Consider the following 21,907-nt stretch of genomic DNA (forward strand, 5'->3'; position numbering starts at 1 on the left):
AAACATCCAACAACTCAGTGATAATTAATATTCCATTTTAAGGACACAAAACCCAAATCACACAATTAGTCTTCTCCTTACAATTTATTCAGCAAACACTGATTGGGCATTACTAAGTGCCAAGCAAGAGCTTCTTGTTTTCTTGCTCAAAAGGACCTTTTATTTGCACTCACATCTTATAATTCCCTAGAAAGAAATTAAGACAACTTTAGGAAACCAATCTGTATTGAGCTTCTAATGGGCAGAATATATAGCACTTTCCAACATAGATGACACAATAATTCCATGAGTCGTTTATTATACTGGTCTCCGATATTCAAATTAACACTTAACACTGGAATGTCTTTTTCTGTTCTTAAAATCAATATTTCTGTCCAGAGCAGGCTCTAATCTTTGCTCTGGAAAGTTAGTTCTCACCAGAACAACTTCCTTATAGTATATCTACCTCCTTACCCTCCCCAAATGTCCCAGAATGTCTGGATTGTCCTTCTCCTTAAAATGCATCTCACCATCCTCTTAGATGCAGCCCTCTTGCTCTTTCTCAGGCTTTGCCCTCAATGCTCTCTCCTTTCGGTCATACCCACCAAGCCCTCCCCAAATGCTCCTTTCCCTACACAGCCTTTCTAATTTCAGTAGGCAATTACATTTATCCTAGAAAACAAGTACACCATCACACCCGAGTTTTATATTTATTTCCAATAGCACCTTCCAAGTGTGTTCTGTGAAATAGGCATAAGTTTTTTGGGGGGAGGGGGCAGAATTGGTGGATAGTCCATATTCAGGAAAATTTGGGAAGCGGTTGATTAAACAAATTTAAACAGTTTTCTTCATTTTAGGACTCTTCAGAGCCTTTGATTTCCTAATAGGCAGTGTAAGTTCTTTAAGATAGGGACAGAGTAGGCAGCATTTTCCAAATTTATTTGATTAAAGAGCATGCTCCTCCCCCTTTAGTTTTTCTCATTGTATTATCTGGTTCTATGTTTTATGGAATATACCTTGGGAAACTTAACTCCAGTGCAGGCTCTGGAGGAAGGCTGTGTGAGTTGGAAAACAGATATCCTTAATTCAATACCAACTCTACCCCTTCCTAGCTGTGGGACACTGGGTGAATTTCTTGATCTCTCTGCACCTCAGTTTCCTCATCTGGTAAAATGGGGTTAATAATGGTATCCTAACTCATTTGGTTGTCAATACAGAGCACCTGTCACAGAGTAAGCAATCAAAAAAGTTTGCTTGTAAGTATGTTCTTAATAATGATGGTATAACTAAACAATTTATTATATCAGCCATTAATAAGCACACTAATGATTAATAAGAATTTTTATATGGAAGTATTTCATTTCTATTTAGGTTCACTACTGAATTTTGCAAATGGATCAGGGTCAGGCTTGTTTTAGATTGCAGGCTCCTGGAAGGCAACACAGCCCGGGAAAAAATATATAGCAATAGCAGATGTAGCAAGGAATCCAAAGTGGTGTAGCTGAGTTAAGGGAGAAGGGGTATTGATCTACAGCCAAGATTTCATGCCAACCACCACTGCTCTAGCAGGAAGCTGAGCTGTCATTCAGTAAAGGACAGACCAGCCACACAATAATGGTGGCAGGCCCACCCACACCCGCAGCCACGTTGGTCCTCATGGTAACTAGTACTGTCAGTAGTGTCATCTCTGAAGGTACATAGGAATTACACATCCATATCTACTTTACCATATAATCCTAGAGCAGTGAAACTTCAACACAAACCTTTCCCTGGAACTTCAAGGGCTTAAAGGATCCTTTTATGTAACAGGCAAGGGATTAGCGCCAGCTGGAAATCCGTGTTGAAAACCTGTTCAGCACTTCTGTAGCCAAAGAGTAAGTTGCCAAACATTTTTCTCTCCAAAGAAAGCAGGTCACTGAGTACTAGAAGAGGGAACTCTGAAAAATTGAAGAAGAGAAGGGAAAAGATGTCACAAGAAAATTAAAATGATACTGAACTTAAAGGTTAAGAATAGTGAGATGATATTGTACTTGAATATATTCAAAAACTATAGCAAGGAGGGAAATAGAATACAAGGTGATTTTTTAAAACCAACCAACAGAAAAACAATTTACAATCTATTCACTTTTAGATGTAATAAAATAAAAATAAAGATTCTCTATTACAGATCCTTAGAGCTCTCAGAGAGTTTTGGAGTCAAACTCTGTCTGAGAAATTATCTAAAAGGTCGAAGTCATGGTCTGAGGCAAGCACGTCTTTGGAAGTCACAATCCAACTTTAATTTCCTAGCATTCTTAGCATCCCTCCAGTTATTATTTGAATGAATTTTCATAGGATTTGCAATGCCAAACTCCAGATCCTCATTTCTTTAGATATTCCTCAAGTAGAATCAGAATTGAGAATAATCCAAAGAGAACTTAAATGTCCAGTACAAGTATATACATGTGATGTGTACAGATAATACATTTTAAGAGGTCCTTGAAAATGTGTAGTGTCATGCTTAAAAGGGTTTCACAAATCATGATGACCAGCAATTATTAAGCACCCCCTTCTGTTTGTGCCTCTCTGCCAGTTGCTAAAAATCAACAGGATCTAGACAGTCAGGCAGACAGACACTGAGATGGATGAGTGACACAGACTGGTGGGCATTGCTGTCAATAGAGGTTGAGGGGCTGCAGGAAGGTTTGAGAGTCAGCAAAAGAAACTGCCGAAGGAGCAGCAAGTGGAAACTGCAGCCAGAGCCCACAGTATTGAAAATTCATGTTTGAAAGCACTTACAAAGCATGCCTTAAACTTTAGTATAACGTATCTCCCCATGCACCCACTATTCATTCATTTTACAATTTTTTCTTGACTACCTGCAATGTGCCAGGCAGTGTTCTAGAATCTGGGGTACGTTAGTGAATAAAGTCTATCAGGTCCCTGCTCTCTTGCAGTTTGCACACTAATAGAGTGGGGAGACAAATAAGCAAACATGGAGATTTGAACCAATGATGGGAGGTGTGCAGGCAAAAAATAGGGTAATGCATAGTGAGTGGGGGAGGGGTGCTGCTTAATAGTGGGAGGTCAGGGAAGGTCTCTCACTGGAGAAACCATTTGACCTGAGGTCTTAATGATACAAAGCATTTACCATGCAATGATCAAGGAGGAGAGCATGCCTGGCAGAGGGAACAGCAAATGCAAGGACCCCAAAATGGGACCCTACATGGTATATTTGAGGGCAATATGGTTGAAGTGTAGTGAGGGAGGGAGGAGTGGTAGGATATGAAGGGCTATTTTGTGTACAGCTTGTGGCCAAGTACAGAAGGTTGCTTAATTAATGGGTGGAAGAAGTAAAAGGAGGATATCTCTGGCAAGTAGAAGTATCCACAGCAAAAAAGCATTGCTTTTTCAGGAAAAAAGAAGTAATTGCTGTGAATGGAGTCTAGGATGAGTCATGATCAATGGGGCACAAGGCTGGAGAGTGGGTTGGAACAAGACTGTGAAAGACCTGTGACAATCAGAGGAAGGGATTTGGACTTTATCCACCTAATGACTGCAAACCATTAATAGTTGGCTTTTAATTACACTAGAGACCCATTTTTGTTTTAAAAATGCAGCTGGGATGAATTAGATGGAGTAGAAATAACATGCTGAGGAACTAAAAGAACCAAGTGAGCTAAGGTTGTTGAAGTAGAGAGGAGGAGGTGGCATATATGGAAGATACCATGAAGGGCAGATTTACTTGGTCTTCTTGATGAATTGATCTTTCTGTCATTTTGAAATTACCTTATTTGTCCCTTGTAATTCTCCTTGTTTTCAGGTCTTCTTTGTCTACCTGCTTTCTTATTATTAGTGTTTGTGTGTGTGTGCACGTGTATATATATATATATATATATATATATATATATATTTCCCTACTTCTATTTCCTGGGTCATAAACAACATATAAATGACTCTTGCTTTTCTTTTAATCCAGTCTGATAATCATTACCATCAATTGAAATGTTTGGTTCATTTACATTTAATCATTGATAGGGTTGGGTTTGTCTACATCTTGCTTTTTGTTTTTCAGTAGTTCTGTTTCTTCTTTGTTCCTCCTTTACTATTTTCTTTTTAATTAAATAATTTTTAGGATTCCACTCTATCTCTATTAGCTTTTTACCATATCACTTGATATTTTTTTATAATTGTTTTAGGATTGTGATATGCATCCTTAATTTTTCATAGTATACCTTTAATTCATATCATCTAAAAAAGAAGTTTACAACATACAACGCTTCCATCCTCTGTACAATGTTATTTTACTTCTGCATGGTATAAAAGATAGATTATTTGGCAACTTATTAGATTTCAGCAGTGAAAAAAAATGAGGAGTTTAGCTCAACTCCCAGACTCCTGACTTGGGGTACTGTTTATAATTCATCTAGATACAGGAATAAAAAAAATCACCAATTTGACAGTACAAAGGAAATCATAATTACAGTAATACTCCAAATATCAATGCTCTGTCCTCCCTGCTGCTTAACTATAAGAAATCTAGTTTTTTGTTGGAATTTCCCTACTCTCAAATGTCTGAGAAACCCCAGGGGGTGGTTATATGAGTCTATGAGTCAGCCCAGTCATTCTTTCTCTATAAATGTGCTGCTGCCACAGCTGTTGCCCAGCAGTTCATGGAGCAGAGCATGTTTGAAGTGAGGGGTATATACTCTCCCAGTGCATTATGCTCAGTAAAAGGGGTCCCTCAGCAAAGATGCTCTGTTTCTGGAGCCTCAATCTTTTTGGGTTTATATGGATGAATAAGTGGGAAGGGAGGCAAAACTCAGAGTCTCAATGGGTGCTCAGAATTCACTCCAAAATACTAGCTTCTATTGCAGGAATTACCCTGTGATGAGGTTGAACTTCTTGAAATGACTCCTGGTCAGCAGTGGACTCATAGGTGGAGTTTGTTTGGAGTCTATATCTTGGATACTGCCCTACTGGAGATATTCAATATACAGCTAAAGATACTGAGCTCAGGACAGAAGCACACGCTAAATATGCAAATTTGCATGGAATTGATAATAGAAGCCACAAGAGTGAATATAAACACCGAAAGGAGTTAATATGACTTTGCTACAAATACTTACAGAAAAAAATATACTTTAAACGTTTCCTACATTTCCTAAAGCTTAGGAAACAGTTTGACGTGGAGAAAAATTGCAAAGGAAGCAAAGATCATTACTAAAGAAGTATGGCAATTAAAGGAAAGAGAGAAATAGTTAGAAAGGAGAATACAGTTATATGAATATTTTGTTAAGATAAGGAAGATTTTATTTATGGGCATATTTAAGGGCAGGAAAGAAGAAACAGACTCTTCTCTCTGACTAAATTTTTAATTCTCCCACAGATCTGCTAGAAACATTAATCACATTTACCAAAAGATGATATGAGATTTACATATTCTTTAAACGCTTTCATTTGTTTATCTGCATAAATCACAGTTAATGATTATTATTGCAGTGGAAATTCTCACCAATTTCTAGGCACTGAAAAAAAAAATCAGATCTTTTGATTCTATTCTGAGGAAATTTAGCAGAAGCCACTAATTTGAAAAGCCAGGAATTGCTGTAGCCAAGTACTTCACTGATTGATGCAGAGAGACATATGCAAGGGATATTTTGCAATAGGTCTAGTGAGGACTTAAGTTGTTGACTGACTCACTTTCTTCAGAACACATAATTATTAGTTCTCATTAGGATAAATACTATGTCCTTTAAAGTTGATTTTGGTTCCAACCCAGACCAAGAGTTTCTTTGTGGCTTATCTGAAGGGTATTTTTGGCTCCATGAATAAAGGCCAAGATGGCTTCAGGCAGCAGGTGAAGCAAGTACAATTCAAAAGTTCTCATTTCTGTGCTGGATTACTGCCATAACATATCAACGCACTAATGAGGTAGTGGGCAAAGTAGACCTTTGCAAAGTGAGGTTGACTTGTACCAATGCCTAAGCATAAGGTAAACACATTTGTAACTTGGCTGTGGCAAGTCTCCTTTTATTTATTTATTTATTTTTAATTAATTTTTAAATTTTTTTAAAAAAATAGAGCAACAAACACAAACATTCTTAACTTATGATCATTCTGCTCTACATATATAATCAGTAATTCACGATATCATCACATATTTGCATATTCATCATGATCATTTCTTAGAACATTTGCATTAATTCAGAAAAAGAAATAAAAAGACAACAGAACAAAATTCATACATACCATTCTCCTTACCTAGCCCTTTCATTGAGCACTAGCATTTCAATCCATATTTATTTTAACATTTGTTCCCCCTATTATTCATCTTTATTCCATATGTTTTACTCGTCTGTTGATAAGGTAGATAAAAGGAGCATCAGACACAAGGTTTTTCACAATCACATAGTCACATTGTGAAAGCTGTATCATTCTACAATCATCCTTTCTTAAAGTGAAGACCGCAGCCTCATTGCCTAATGCCTCACAGGATGTTCTCTGCTGTTCCCAGAGTTGCCTGCAGTTGCTGATACTCACTGTGTATGTGTGTGCATGTGTGTGCGCACGTGTGTGACATGGAGTGGGGTAGCCGGGAGATATTCCTCACGCCTGTTCCTCTAGAGCCCTGAAAAATGACTGAAGAGTTGTCTCTGTCCCTTCCCTTCCTGCCACACCAGCCTTCCTTTTCCAAATGTTCAATGAACCGTGATGGGCTTTTCTTTGGAAGGGTGAGGCAGATCTGAAAAGAACATTCCAATCAGTGTATGAAAGAGCAAAGGGTGTAACTTCTCCCCTAAAGACTTGGGCCTCCAAAAGGAACAGTGTCTACCATGGAAGCTTCTCTTTCCCATCTGATCTTCCTTTGAGTCCTCTCGTGATGTTCATCCTGCTTTTGAAATCTTAGCTTTTAAGTCCTGTCTCTTCAGGAAACTCTTAGCCCCTCCATTCTCAGTTCCATTTGGCAAGCCCCTGTGTCTCAAGCTTCAATTGTTCTCTAATGGTGCTCTTCTCAGCTCAGTAATTACTGGCTTTGAAAGGGAAATAGGGACCTGGTCCTGTCAGTGAGCACAAAGGTCAGTGGACTAAGTCTGGTTCATTCTCTGGCCAATACAAGGTCATTTCTGTACTAGTTTAATCAAGAACAAGCACATCTTGCCAAAGTGAGCAATTTTTTTAACGTGAAGATATTTTGTTTTCTTATCAGTTGGCCTGCCACAGGCAGCCCCACAGTTGTACTCTCCCCCAGCTCTGCCATTTTCCTTCATACTGTAGCAGCATCAGGAGCTCAGCCCATCCAGTGCTCACAAACATTCTGATAAAAGATGATCATCAGTCTCAGCTTGGTATGAGACACAGTCTGGGTTCACCAATCTTGTAGGAAGGGTGACAGAGTACCCAGGTAAAATTCCCTCTGTTCCCAACAGGAAGGAGAGGGAAAATGGAGGATTGCCTCTCTAAAAACTCAGCATTCCCCAAAAGGTGACATCCCCCTCCCTTACAGCCCAGCTCCTACACTGATGTAGGGTGGGGTTTAGAAGCAACAAAGGTCTCCTGAAAATGGAGCTATCAGCAGGCCATGTGGAGTAGCAGCAGGTCTGAACCTAGTGCAGGGGGTGGGGAACTACTTAGAATCGTTTTTTCTGTCTACCTGCCCTGGAAATTTGATGCTATCCTGTCAAATGTACTTGCAAAGCATCAAAACAGTGGTAGTTATCCCAATAAATACAACTTTCCATGGAAATTAAAAATGAATAGAGAAAGATGCATTTGCCTTTGAAAATGCCCAACTCTTTCCACTGGAAAAAAATAATCCGGTGATCCCACTGTAAATTTTAACTATTATCCTAATTTCTCAGTCACCTTCCACAGACAAAGATTTTTTAATTGGGGGAAGAATGAGGTAAGGCACAGTTTTAATTCCACTACTTTTATCCCCACATCCCTTTCCACTTTTGTAAGGAGCATGGTACAGTGGGATGTGTGTGGTCTTATGAGGTAACAAACCAGTGGTTGAACCCCAGGTCAACCATTGAGAAGTCATGACCTTGTTTATGTTATTTTAACCTCTAAATCTTAGCTTCCTTGGTGCCATTAAGGATTATGTGAAATTATGTATGTAAAGTATCCGGCATATCCCTAACTAACAAATGTTTGTTAGCTTCCTTCCCCATTTTCTATCCCTCAAAGCCATTCATATTATTCTTCAGAAGCCACCTAAACTAAAGCCACCATTAATGTCTTTGTGGCCAAGTCCAGTAGCACTTCCTTCATACTTGATCTTTTCAGTGCATTAGCATCGTTGATAAGGCAACAACCCTCCATTAAATGTTTCACCTTTGTCCTTCATACCCTCACATTTTGGAACCACACAATAAAACCAAGCATATGTTGTATACCTCCCTATATTGTATATAAACCCTTTACCTCAAGCTATTTATCTCAGCTACAAGAAAAATTAAGTCTATGATAAACAATTATCCAAATAAGAATCAAGCATTGAGCAAGTGCTTGGCAGAGGAAATATCCAGATCAATAAAGACACGTTTTCTGGTTACTGCCATGTAGTAAAGATTCCTGCTGTGTCATCCAATTGTGTGACAAGAACTATGATTGAACACAGGTGACATAGGAGCAGAGAGGGTGGGATCAGGGGGACAGCTGTATCAATCTAGGTGTCATTGACGACTTCCTTTTAGAGGTGATTTTGAAGTGAATGCAGAAGGATGAATAAGAATTAGCTAAATAGTTAAGGAGATGGAAGGCTTAGGGAAGTCATATGAGAATCCCAGGCTGAAGACACAGAATGTGCAAATGGAGTGAGATGTGAAATTGCAGGCATGTCTGAAGGTCCTAAAGGCTGGAATGAGGGTTTCTGAGGAGGAGTCATGAGGAATGAATGAGCCTGGATAAATAGATAGCCATTATTTCATGAAGCCTTGTGGACTGATAGGAGGAGTTTGAACTTTATTGTGAAAATTATAGGACACTTTTGAAGGAACAGGGAAGTGACATGATCAGATTTGTGCTTTATAAATGTGACTGTAGTATGGAGCATCGATTGGAGGATGGTGAGGCTAAAGGCACTGATCCCAGATAATTAGGAAGCTTTTGCAGGAATCTAGAAAGTGAGGAGAACTGAACCAAAGGCAGTAGCAGCAGCAACTGGGGATAAAATAATCAAGGGGTTAAGTTGATTGATTAGATGTGGGTGATGAGGGAGGGAGAAGTCAAAGATGATTCCCAAGCATTTTACTTTGGGTAAAAATATTTAGGTGATAATGACCAAGGTGTAAGAGAAAAGGCAATTATAAAATGAGCTGGAATCAATGATTTTTGAGCAGGAAAAAGTTCATCCAAGTTCCCACCATGGAACAGTCTGGTGAGGATGCCACCTGCAGACATTCTCCACCATTTGACCAATTCCACCATTATCTAGCATCTGCATACCCCTTTCTTCCCATTCTATTTACTCCATATACTTCCAAAAGAAAACATGCTCATACCTCAAACAACACAACTATCCCTCAGAAAGTATGCACATATCCCCAAAGGGTGATACCCCAAAGTCTTATCACTGCTTCATCTAGTTCCAAATCCAGGATCAGGCGTTGGCTGTTTAACTGCCGTATTCTGCAACAAATAAACTAATTTTTTTTTGCTATTTCACCTTTCTAATAGTTCTGTATAAAACGGAGAGGGAAAGAAGAGAAAAGAAAAGGGAAATTAGTTGATATATACACATGACCCAGCAAATAAGGAAATATGGGCTGGGGTTCCGTTCATTGTTTCTATAGCTCATTATAAGGCCCTGTCTAGTACTTTTGACTTTTATTCTACCATTTCTGTCCATTCAATGTCCCCTCTGCCTTCAGCCAAATTTTAGTTGAGTGAGATTCATTTTCTCTAATAAGATAATGCCAACCTTCATTCTGAGGGACTGGAGTATGTGGTAGTCCTGCTTTTGAAGAGTTGAAGAAATCTTTTATGGATTTTACCACCAGACATGGTAATGTAAAGAGGCTCTGTGGGGAGTCCCTTGGGTACTCTCATTACTCCTCCCAGACCCCATTATGTAGCAGCGACCCAATTTCCCCTGATAGGATTAATCAACCCAACTCTATGTTTTTTGCCTGTTTTTCCAATAGTATGATGATGCACAAATGGCCAGACAGCAGCCTTGGCTTCCAATCCAATGGCACTATTGCTATATCCCTGAATAGCAACACTCCTTCTCTGAATACTAAAACCTCTAAACTAGAGGAGTTCAGAGGCTCAAGAATAGGAAGCAAAAGGTGAGTCTTCTAGGGGAGTGTCTTAGTGGACAAAACTAGGTAAAGGTTGGGTTCCTGTACATGAGATTCAACGATAGTAGAGTAGGGCCAAAGTTTGTTGAGATTGAAACCCAGGCATTTTTTTCTAATTATACTTGGTAGGTAGAATTCCAAGATGGACCGCAAGATGGCCTGCCCTAGTCCCCAGAACTGTGAATGTGATGAATTTTCAAGTTTAGTGGCTTAAAAAATAAAACACCCACTCTTAGTTCACAGTTTTGTGGGACAGAAGTCCAGGAGGGCAAGGTTAAGTTCTCTACTCAGGATTTCACAAGGCTGAAATCATGGTGTGGTTAGGCTGAATTTCCAGCTGGAGGCTCTAGGGGACTGAGCTGCACCTGAGTAGGGTGGGGGTGGGGCTCTACTTCCATGCTCATTCTTGGTTTGGGTAGAATTCAATTTCTTACAGCTGTGGGACTGAGGTCCCCATTTACTTATTGGCTGTCGACTGGAGCTGCTCTCAGCTCCAGAGGTTTCCTGCTCCCCTTGACTGACGGTCCCTGCACATTGAATCTTTATTGTGCTATGAATTTGACTTTTCTCTTTTTCCACCAGCTGAAGGAAGCTCTGCTTTAAAGGGCTCATGTGATTAGGTCAAAACCACCAAGATAACCTCTTTTCCTTAAGATCAACTGTGCCATATCACATAATCTAATCACAAGAATAAAAATCCATCATATTAACAGTCCTGCAGATTAGAGACAGAAATCATGTGGGGCATCTTAGAACTCTACTTACCACAAATAGTCAGAAATAGTTTCTGGCTTTCAGTACCAACTCTTGCCTCCACTTCATAGTCCTTGAATCTTTCAGGCCCTTCATTGTCAGTCCTCCAAAGCACCTCATTTTTAAGAGGCAGTACCTTTCAGGGGACAACAGGTGCAATTAATTCTGTGTTTATAGTTTGCATGCATTGCTGCCAGGTTCCCATCCAAGGTTTTTTGCCTTCAATCCAACCAAGACTTGTCTCAGTGACTGCTGAGTAGATGCGTCTCTGTCCAATTCACCTTCCTTCTCTACTTCCAGAGCCACAATCCCAGTTTGGGCTTCACTCTTCTTCTAGGAGTTCCATCTTCATTTTTAGGCACAGCTACAGGATGATCCTCTGTGAGGGTCACTTGCCTTGTCACTTTCCTGTTAATTTTATGGAAGCAGGGATTTTGTCTCAGTTCTCCACTGCAGTCCCAGCATATTTGCTAGTTTCTTACAATGAAAGGATGGAGACCACAGCATCAGCCAGGTTTCATAGCATTGCCCAGCTTCCTCACATAACCAAACCTGTTCTTTTCCCCTCTTATTTGTTTTATCTGCCCCACTCATCAGTCTCCTTTCTCTTCCTCCCACACAATTACCACAGTAGTCTCCTGACTGTAAAACGCATCTCTGCCAAGTGTGCTAGTGTTTAACTGCAGATGAGTGGATGGGAGTGGGGAGCTGATATGTAGTGTTTGCCAATTTCTATGATGTAAATACTCCCACCTTGATGGATTTTAAACCACCAGCATGTTGCCAATGCCTCTCAAAATTCCTCAAACTTTAACAATGGGAAGGTTCTCCTAAGCCTTTGCAAGCAAGTTCCAGCATACCACTGCTTCTGCAATGGAGAGTCACATTCAATGTGGTAGTGTTTCTTCTCCTTCCCCTGGTGAAAAAAAAACTACAGTGAAATTGCTAATCCAGTTTACAGTTGAGGATATTTTTACAAGGGAGGCAACTTGGAAAATTTCCTACCTTTGAGTTTTGCTTAGACCCTTTGCCTGTCAATCCACATATTCACCTTCTTCCTGACCTGGTTTATCACTCACCTCCTCTGAGAAGTCTTCCGTGATTATTCTGACCTCTCAGAGCACATCTAATGTTTGTTAATTCATTCCTTATTTTGTATTTTATATTTTGCACAAGGACTGTAGCTCTATGTTTGTTCTGTTTTCCCAGCTTGATAGTAAACTCCTGAAGGGCAAGAACCTTATCTCTACACACAATTGGTTCTTAAACATTTGATTGCTTACTTATTTATTAAGCCCTTGTCCTAATCTTTAGGCACTGCATATTTGGATTGTTATTGTGGTTTAATTTTATGTGCCATGAAAAATGGACTATTTTTGTAATTCATATAAAATTTCTTTGCATACTAAAGAAATCTTTCAATATTGGTATTTCACAATTCACATTGTTTGGAAATTAGAATGATAAGGTGAGCTAATTCATAGACTTAACCTCTATTACTAACTGCCCTGCTATCTAAGGCAAGTTTTTCAGGCTTCAGTCCTCCAAGTATAAATAAGTGTAATGAGAAAGCATTCAAAGTGTCCCAAAGACTGCCAGGTAAAGAAGGTAAAGAAGGCGGGCTCTAAATTAAAAGTACTCTATAAATATATTATACTTGTCAGGCATAACAATTTATAGAAAATAAAATATTTTGCATTGCAGAGATCATTTTTTAAAACCCAGAGATTTTGGAACATCTACAAAATTTAAGATTTGACAACCAGTTTTACAAGAACCTTGTCCAATTTTTTTGTATATCCCCAAATCAATCAGCTGTAAGAACCAAAAACAGCATTAGGTAAAGTGAGATACTATAAACACAGATTAGTATCATTTATCCAAGCCATTGTGGGACTTTCTTTAGGTGAACAAGCAAAGCCTATGATAGAATGGCAAAGAACAAAAAGGAAAGAGAAATAAAGATGCCTGAAACAAGGAGCTCTTTAAGACCTACGTCTGTTTATTAATAGAAACAAATGTTTTGAAACTCAGGTGATGTGAAGGGAACTGGTTTCACAGAAAAGTATTCCTTTGTGCAAGAGTTTTCTGCAGTAGGCCTGGGTGAGAGATGCATGTTCATCATGTGGGTGCTACAGATCCAGGTCAATGATATAACTAGTTAAAGCAGTCAAATATAGGTCTGCTCTATGAAAAACAAAGATTCACCCTCTTTTTGTTTTGTATGTGTGTGTGTGTGTGTATTTCTCTGTAACCAGAAGCAATGTGTTTGGCCACACAATGCCAAGGGAGAGATGGAAGAATTAAGGGAAGGTGAATGTTTTAACCCAATTTGGGGTAGTGATTTCACCCAAGAACAACTGTCCTGGAAATTTTCCCAGAGTCCAGCGCAGCTTCAGAAGTGTTCAAGTCCTGAGTAGTGGCTATAGCCATTCCGGGACACCTGGTGCTACCTCCCCTTCTGCCATCTCCACAGTTCCCCAGGCCACCCTGCTGGTGGCTTTCAGGTGAGCTGGGATGTGGCACTTCTGTGCTTGAGCTTAGTATCTGGATGGGTTTTCTTAGGAGAATGGACTAAACCAGAATACAGAAGTGCCAGCTTTCCCCACACACATCAAGTGCTAAAGTTGTACTTTTTTTTTTTAACCGTCCTGTACCACTTAATTAATATCTTCTTAACTTAAATTTTGACTTTCCCACCAGATCAGAATGGCCCTTATAATCCAAAGTTAAGGGCGTCTACATTATTCATTACTCATTAAATAATGAGCTAGGCAGTAGGCAGACAGTGACAGAGTGACAGTTGGATATGGATGTGAACACAGAGACAGAGCCAGCAAAGGACAGGATGTGCTTTGTACTGAAAATAGACTTATTTTCTAATTTCATATAAAACTAAAATGTGTTTCACCTGAGGGGTTCACAACATAAACTTCTTCTTCTTCACACCATACCACACACTTTTCAACCTGTATTATAATTTCAATCCTTCCTCCTTCCATTCCCTCACTGAGTAACATCCATCCTGCCACTGTCTTGGTTTTCTTGGTTTTAGAAGCAGTAAAATATAGTTATTTTCCACCGAAAAAGGTTTTTTTTTTTAAATCTAGGGAAGTTAGGTGAATGAAAAGACTGAAAAAGAAAACCATTAGTTCTTACACATGCTTCAACAAGGATGAACCTTGAAAGTCTAAACATAAGTGAAATAAGCCAGACATAAAAGAACAAATATTGTATGAGTCCACTTATGAAATATCTAGATCAGGCAACTTCATAGAGACAGAAAGTAGATTAGAGGATGGTGGGGACTGAGGGAGGGAGGAATGGGGATATAGTTTAATGGGTAGTTTCTGTTTGGGGTCATGCAAAATTTTGGAAAAAAAGATGGTGATGATGGTTGTACAACATGGTGAATGCCACTGAATTATACATTTTAAAATGGTTCAAATGGCAAATTTTATATTATATATATATGCCAAAGAGCTTACATTCTAATCTCTGTCTATAAGCTTTAGAGACAGACAAAAAAAAACCATACAAACAAATACATACTTTTATAGCTTTTCATTAGCGCCATAAAGGAAATATGCAGTCACACATGATAGAAAATAATGCAGTGTTATGCTGGTTAAGATGGCTCATATCAGCTGATTATTACATTTCAGAAATTTTTCTTGGAAGCTTGAAATCTGCTATAGTAGTAGTATTTTTTTAAAACTTTTTTATTGTATACTGTAACATATATACAAAACAAAGAAATAAAAAAGCAATAGTTTTCAAAGCACTCTTCAACAAGTAGTTATAGGACAGATCCCAGAGTTTATCATTGGCTACCATATAATTGTCTCAGATTTTTCCTTCTAGCTGCTCCATAGAAGGCTTAAATATTTTTTATCATCACAATCAACTTTTTTTCTTTCTTTTTTGTGAAAAAGAACATATATATGAAAAAGCAATAAATTTCAAAGCAACGCACCACAGTTAGTTATAGAACATATTTCAGAGTTTGACATAGGTTACTTTTCCATAATTTTAGGTTTTTACTTCTAGCTGCTCTAAAATACTGGAGACTAAAAGAGATATCAACTTAATGATTCAGTATTCATATTCATTTGTTAAATCCTATCTTCACTGTATAACTCCACCATCAACTTTGATCTTTCCATCCCTCTCTTTAGTGGTGTTTGGGTTATGGCCATTCTAAATTTCCCATATTGAAAGGGTCTGTCACTAATATGGGGTAGGGAGATGGAAGGAGAGGCTGGACCCTCTAGGTTCAGGACTTATCTGGACCAGGGACCCATCTGGAGGTTGTAGGTTTCTGGAAAGTTTATAGTAGTAGTATTTACACCACCAAAATAAACACTAAAATCCAGGGACCCCCCCCTGCTCCTATAGAGAGCCAGCTATTATACATTTAATAGCACACAACTAATGGACTAGAGGAGTCAGGCTAATTTTTATGTATAGTCATGAAAAGTGGCCTGAGGAGATAACATTTTAAATGAGATCTGAAGTTTAAAAAGAGCCACCTCAGTGTTTAGAGCAAAGGATCAGTAAGTGCCAAACCATGAAGGCAGGTGAGGTCTTAGGGGTCCTTTAGCAAAGGTCAGCAAACGAGGGTGGATAGAGAGCCCTGAGTGAGAAGGATAGAAGCTGAGACGAGATGGGAGATAGGTGTGGATCAGATAAAACACAGTTTTATAGGTCAAAGTAAAGACTTTAGGTTTTATTTTAAGGGAAGTAGAAAGGCATTGAAGGGTTTTAAGGAGGGATATGTGCGTGTGATGCGATTTGATTTATAGTTATGAGGATCACTCTGGCTACTGTGTAGAGAAAGAATTTTAAGGTGACAGAGGTGAGAATGGAAGGCAGGAAAGAGACTGGAGGCCACTGCAGTGTCCCTGGCGTGAGCCGATATCACACAAACCAGCACAGGGGTGGCACCAAAGATGAACACTGAGATTTATTGTGGAGGAAGAACTGGCAAGAGACTTGCCTGTGATTTGCAATCACTACTAGCATTTTTCAAGAAGAAAGATTACGTGTGAGAACCGAACGATTATCTTATGTGGCATGAGTCTTTCCTAACAACTGTGAAACAATGAGGTTAAGTCAAGATCTCTAATGAAGAGGAACTATAATAATTGAAAAATCTTGGATTAACCTTAAAGCTCATCTTCTTCTCACCCCATCACACAGCCTTCTTGTTTTGATTACCTCCACCACACAGCCTTTTTGTTTTGATTAGCTGCATTGGGGGAAGTGGCCTGTCATGATTTCTCCTCTTCCTTCCTAGATGGCTCCTGATTGGTTCCTTTGACTTAGTTCGTAGATCTCTGACCCAGAGAAAGGAGCTCCACCTGTTGAAACCCTGGACCTCCACTGGCTTGGGAACAAAGAGTCCCTTTCTAGTCCTCTGCTGAACTTCTGCCTCTTTGGCTCCAAACTGTCTTAAAAGTCTACTTTCCTTTTTTCACCATCATTCGGAGGGAAAATCATTCTTTTTTAAAAAAAAATTTTAACACTCAAATTGGGTTCTAAAATAATCTCCATTATGAGGAAAACTTCTTGTGAAATACTGTGAGTTCCTTGGTTCAATAAGTAAAATTATTTGGAGATTTAACTCTTGTGGTTGTTGGCAACCACAATCCTGCCCACGGGTCCCTGTTGCCAATTGACACGTTTTAAAAATAATCAACTCAAGAAAAGAAAAAATGTGGAGTTTGTTATCTCTGTTGTTTATTTGTTTTGAGTTAGGAGGGTTTGGGCAGAACATTTTAGGGAAGATCTTGTAGTAGTTTTTTTTTTAATTTTTATTAATAAAACCAATTCATATTCAACACGAACATTCTTAACGTATGAACATTCCATACTTTGTGTGCAATCATTATCATCACATAGTTGTATATCCATCACTATGATCATTTTTCAGAATATTTACATCACTCTGGAAAAAGAAATAAAAACAAAAAAGAAAAAACTCATACATACTATACCCCTTACCCCTCCCTCTCATTGACCACTAGTATTTCCCTCTACCGAATTTATTTTAACATTTGTTCTCACTATTATTTATTTATTTTTAACCCATATTTTTTACTTATCTGTCCACAACATAGATAAGAGGAGCATCAGAACAAGGTTTTCACGATCACACAGTCACTTTGTGAAAGCTCTATCATTATACAATCATTTTAAAGAAACATGGCTACTGGAACACAACTCTACAGTTTCAGGCACTTTCCCTCTAACCTCTCTAATGCACCTTAAACTAAAAAAAGGAGTTATCTATATAACACATAACAATAACCTCCAGGATAACCTCTCTACTCTATTTTAAATCTCTCAGCCACTCACACTTTATTTTGTCTCATTTCTCCCTTCCCCCTTTCAGTCAAGAAGGTTTTCTTAATCCCTTGATGCTGATCCTAGCTCATTCTAGGATTTCTGTCCCACATTGCCAGGGAGGTTTACACTCCTGGGAGTCATGTCCCATGTAGAGATGGGGAGGGCAGTGAGTTTGCTTGCTATGTTGGCTGAGAGATAGGCCACATCTGAGGTTCTGTGGGGGTGACTCTTAGGCCTAATTTTAAGTAGGCTTAGCCTATCCTTTGCAGGGATAAGTTTCATACAAACAACCCCCAAAATTGAGGGCTCAGCCTATTGATTTTGTTGTCCTCACTGCTTGTGAGAATATCAGGAATTCTCCAAATGGGTAAGTTGAATTTTCCCTTTTTCTCATCATTCCCCCAAGGGGACTTTGCAAATACTTTTTTATTCACTATTCAAATCACTCTGGGATTTATCACAGCATCACACTGGACAAATCTACAAAATCTCATGCCCTACTCAAGGTTCCACGTACCTCTGGTGTTCAATTATATTAGGAGATGCACTAGTCAAAATATAAATTTTGTACCAAATAAACATTTTTTGCTTTAGTCTCACACATAGGTTAAAGTTTTAAAATATGAATGACCATCTATTTTCAACACCCTGCAATATTGGCATTCCTTTGTTTGTCTGCATGCAAAAACATTTTTTAATTTGTACATTTAGTCACTATCATTGTACATTCTAGGCATTCCTAGATTATCCATCTCAGTCTTTATTGTTTATCTTTCCTTCTGATTTCATTTGTGCCCCCAGCCCTCCTCCCTCTATCATTCTCACATTCAGCTTCATTCAGTGTACTAACATTATTGCATTACAGTTAGGTAGTATTGTGCTATCCATTTCTGAATTTTTACAATCAGTCCTGTTGCAAAATCTGTGTCCCTTTAGCTCCAATTACCCAATATCTACCCTATTTCTATCTCCTGATGGTCTCTGTTCTTGACTGAAATTCTCCAAATTCATTCATTAATGTTTGTTCATATCAGTGAGGCCATACAGTATTTGTCCTTTTGTTTCTGGCTAATCTCACTCAGCACAATGTCCTCAAGGTCCATCCATGTTGTTACATTCTTCATAACTTCATTCTGTCTTACAGCTGCATAATATTCCATTGTATATATATATATATACATATATATATATACATATATATATACCACACTTGTTTAGCTACTCATTTGTTGACAGACATTTGGGCTGTTTCCATCTCTTGGGAATTGTAGATAATGCTGCTATAAACATTGGTGTGGAAATGTCCGTTTGTGTCCTTGCCCTCATGTCCTCTGAGTAGATACCTAGCTAGCAATGGTATTGCTGGACCATATGGCAATTCTATACTTAGCTTTTTCCAGAGGAACCGCCAAACTGCCTTTCACAGGGGTTGTACCATTTTACATTCTTTAGTGGGGTTTTTTTATAAGGTTTTTCCAATCAGAATAGGGACTTTTGTAATCGTTAAATAAGTGAGTTCTTACCAATTATTAGAAAGGAAAAATAGGAGATGTCTCAAGCTGGCTTTTTAAAAAATGAAGGTCTATTTTAGAATTTTGAAATCATATGTGTTAAAATATAAAAATAAATAATTGCAATAAATGTATACCAAGTGAATAGTAGGAAAGCACTGGAACTTGCAATAATAAAATATAAGTATCTATATTATCTGGCCCATAATCATGGTATCTGTACAGCTTTGCTACATTCTAAATCATCAGACAGCTTAAACCATACTATAAAATATAATAAACAATGTCCAAGTTCAATCCTCTGAGAATTCTGAAGATCATAACTTTGGGAAAGATGGATTGACAGCCGAAGAATGGCAGACTTAAAGATTGTGTTGACTGGAGGATTTGGATTCACACTAGACAGGTCTTCAAATGAATAGCAGGGTTTGAGAGCAAGCTTGAAAGCTCTATTTTAACTTCCTCTAAAATCCAAGAGGATAATGTTTTTACCAAAAATATTTACAAGGAAATGAGACACTTAAGGAATCCCCAATGAAAACCAATTTCCAAAATCTCTTGAAGCTTCTATTATTAAGTAAACAAAGACTATACAGAGATTCTGGTCCCTATGCCATTCTCAATGAAACCAGCCAACCAATTGAGGAAATGACTTTGGATCTTCATGTTTGAATAGAAAGGCACCAGGAGGAATCCCATCTTCTTAAGGTCTTCATATTTAATATACATTTCTTAATCCTTTGCTAGAGTAATCAAGCACTTAATCTTAATGTATGAGAAAAGGAGGTGTTTCTTCCTTCCAGACATGTAACCATGGCAATATTTACCCTTACAGACATTTGTGATGAAATCATTCTCTAAATTAATAGATTATTTTCTTTCATTCATTCTTCTCTTTCTTTTCCTTTCTTCCTTCCATTTTTCTTTCCTACCATGGACATTTGCTGAGCAATTATTCTCTGAAGTATGTTAAGAGCTGGAAATACAGACAGATGAATGAGGAAGCCCTTGCCCTTTAGGAGCTCTGCCCACAGACAAACAAATAATGGGAGTACCCACTGAACTTAGGGATCTGGCAATAGGAGAAGAGTATAATCAAGGAAGAAAAGGGGATATTTGAGTTGTTTCTTTTTTTTTTTTAACATTTTTAAAAATTGTACACAAAAAAGCAATAAATTTCCAAGTACATTTTAACAAGTTGTTATAGAACAGATTTTAAAGTTTGGTATGGGTTACAGTTCCACAATTTTTCATTTTTTCTTCTAGATGCTCCAAGTTGAGTTGTACCTTAAAAGCTAAATTAAAATATTGTTAGTGAGACAAGAGAAAAGTCAGTTCAGGTAGAGGCTAAAATATGTTTTACATTATTTCTGGTAGAGTTATAGATAGAATTCTATCAATAGTTGTGCTAATCTTTTCTGGGAAAATATTGGCAACTGGAACCTTTAGCCTTGGCAAAGCCAGTATTAAAAGTAACATCTCTTAGGATTTATGTATTTACATATTTCCTCTTTTCAAAAGAGCTGTCTCTTTTTTGTTTTGTTTCATTTTTTTGTTTTTTGCATGGGCAGACTCCAGGAAATGAACCCAGGTCTCTGGTATGGCAGACAGGGATTCTGACACTGAGCCACCATTGCACCACCCTCAAAAGAGTATTAAAGCAGCTTGTAAAAGTATATACAGAGTTGGGAGCCAAGATGGCGGCTTAGTGAGGTGTGGGACTTAGTTTGTCTTCCAGAGAAGCTAGTAAATAGCCAGGAACAGTACAGAACAACTGCTGGTGCAAGTTCAGTGACCAGATACACAGAGTACCCCAGTTTGGACAAGCTGGACCAGCTGCAATCCCACCCAGAACCCTGAGTCCCTCAAGCCACAGTGGCAGGTGCCCATCCCCCACAGGCTGGTTCCCAAAGGGGAAAGGAAAGAGACTTGACTAGCAGCAGGGGCTGAGCGCTACCAAGCTCCAATTGTGGAATTAATTAACAAATTCTGACTACTAAAAATAGGCCCCCAGCTCAGCTGAACCTTGAGTAAAAGCTGATGATGCTGGTTTTTGCCCTGGGGCACAGGGGGCAGGGCTGACAGAAAAAGACAGAGAGAAAAAAAAAAACAGCTGTTTTTGGATCTGACAGCACAAAATACTTGAAAGGGTCTGGGCCCTGAAGGATAGGAGGGGGCCTGTTGGACCTGAAGATACACAGAGCAAGTACCAACTTAAGCTCTTGATTGGCAAACCTGAGGAATGGGGGCCCTGCTCTGAAAAGGAATTTTTTTCTTTTTTCCTTTTTGTGGCTGTGTTTCTATGGCTTGACAGCTCTTTGATACAACTGCAAGGCTTCTCAAGCTCCAACTGACCCAGGCAAGGGCAGAATTAAGCTTGTCTGAGAGATTGTCTGGAGGCTGTGCCTTCCCCAGGAGAGGGGTGGGGCCCAGCTCAGGTGGAATCCCTCCCTCAAGGAATTCAGACCTCAGAGGATGGAAAAAGTAAGCAATTAAAACCAGAACACAACCTCTCTTCTGTCTCAACCACACCCCCAGCAGGGAAAATCTGCTGAAGTTAAAAGTACCACATCACCTTATGCTGGTGGGACCTACAGGCAGACAAGCACCATATACTGGGCAGGATAGGAAAAACACAGAGCATAGAGGCTTCATAGGAAAGTCTTCTAACATGCTGGGTCTCACCCTCAGGGAAAACTGATGCAGGTGACTCTTTCCTCCTGACAGGAGGCCAGTTTGGTCTGGGAAAATCTGACTGGGGTCTATAATACCTAAATAGACCCTCATAAGGGGGAATAAAAAGGCACCATGCAGGCAGGGCAAGAAACAAGAAAACAAGAACTGAAATTCTATTAAACAAAACCTAAGCTAGAGGTCTAGAATAAGCTGAACTGAAATGTCAAAGAACAGATAGACAACAAAGTCATCCAGCAAGAAAATTCTAAGTAAAAAAAAGTGAAAACAATCTTCAGAATAAACTAATTAAGGAAATTAAATGCCTAGATGCCAGCAAAAAATAATGAA

At 38.8% G+C, this 21,907-nt stretch overlaps 1 protein-coding gene and 1 long non-coding RNA gene across 2 annotated transcripts in view; one reads left to right on the plus strand and one right to left on the minus strand.

Moving 5' to 3' along the window:
- The window catches only part of CLDN10 (claudin 10), a 144,591-nt gene that overhangs the window by 60,909 nt on the left and 61,775 nt on the right, over positions 1-21,907 (plus strand). The window lies entirely within an intron of this gene.
- The window catches only part of LOC143681476 (uncharacterized), a 103,123-nt gene that overhangs the window by 42,026 nt on the left and 39,190 nt on the right, over positions 1-21,907 (minus strand). Inside the window, exon 2 of the long non-coding RNA XR_013174671.1 lies at positions 1,743-1,916. This is a non-coding gene — a long non-coding RNA (uncharacterized LOC143681476). The remainder of the gene's footprint in view (positions 1-1,742; positions 1,917-21,907) is intronic.

This window comes from Tamandua tetradactyla, chromosome 4 (assembly GCF_023851605.1).
Source record: "Tamandua tetradactyla isolate mTamTet1 chromosome 4, mTamTet1.pri, whole genome shotgun sequence".
NCBI lineage: Eukaryota > Metazoa > Chordata > Mammalia > Pilosa > Myrmecophagidae > Tamandua > Tamandua tetradactyla.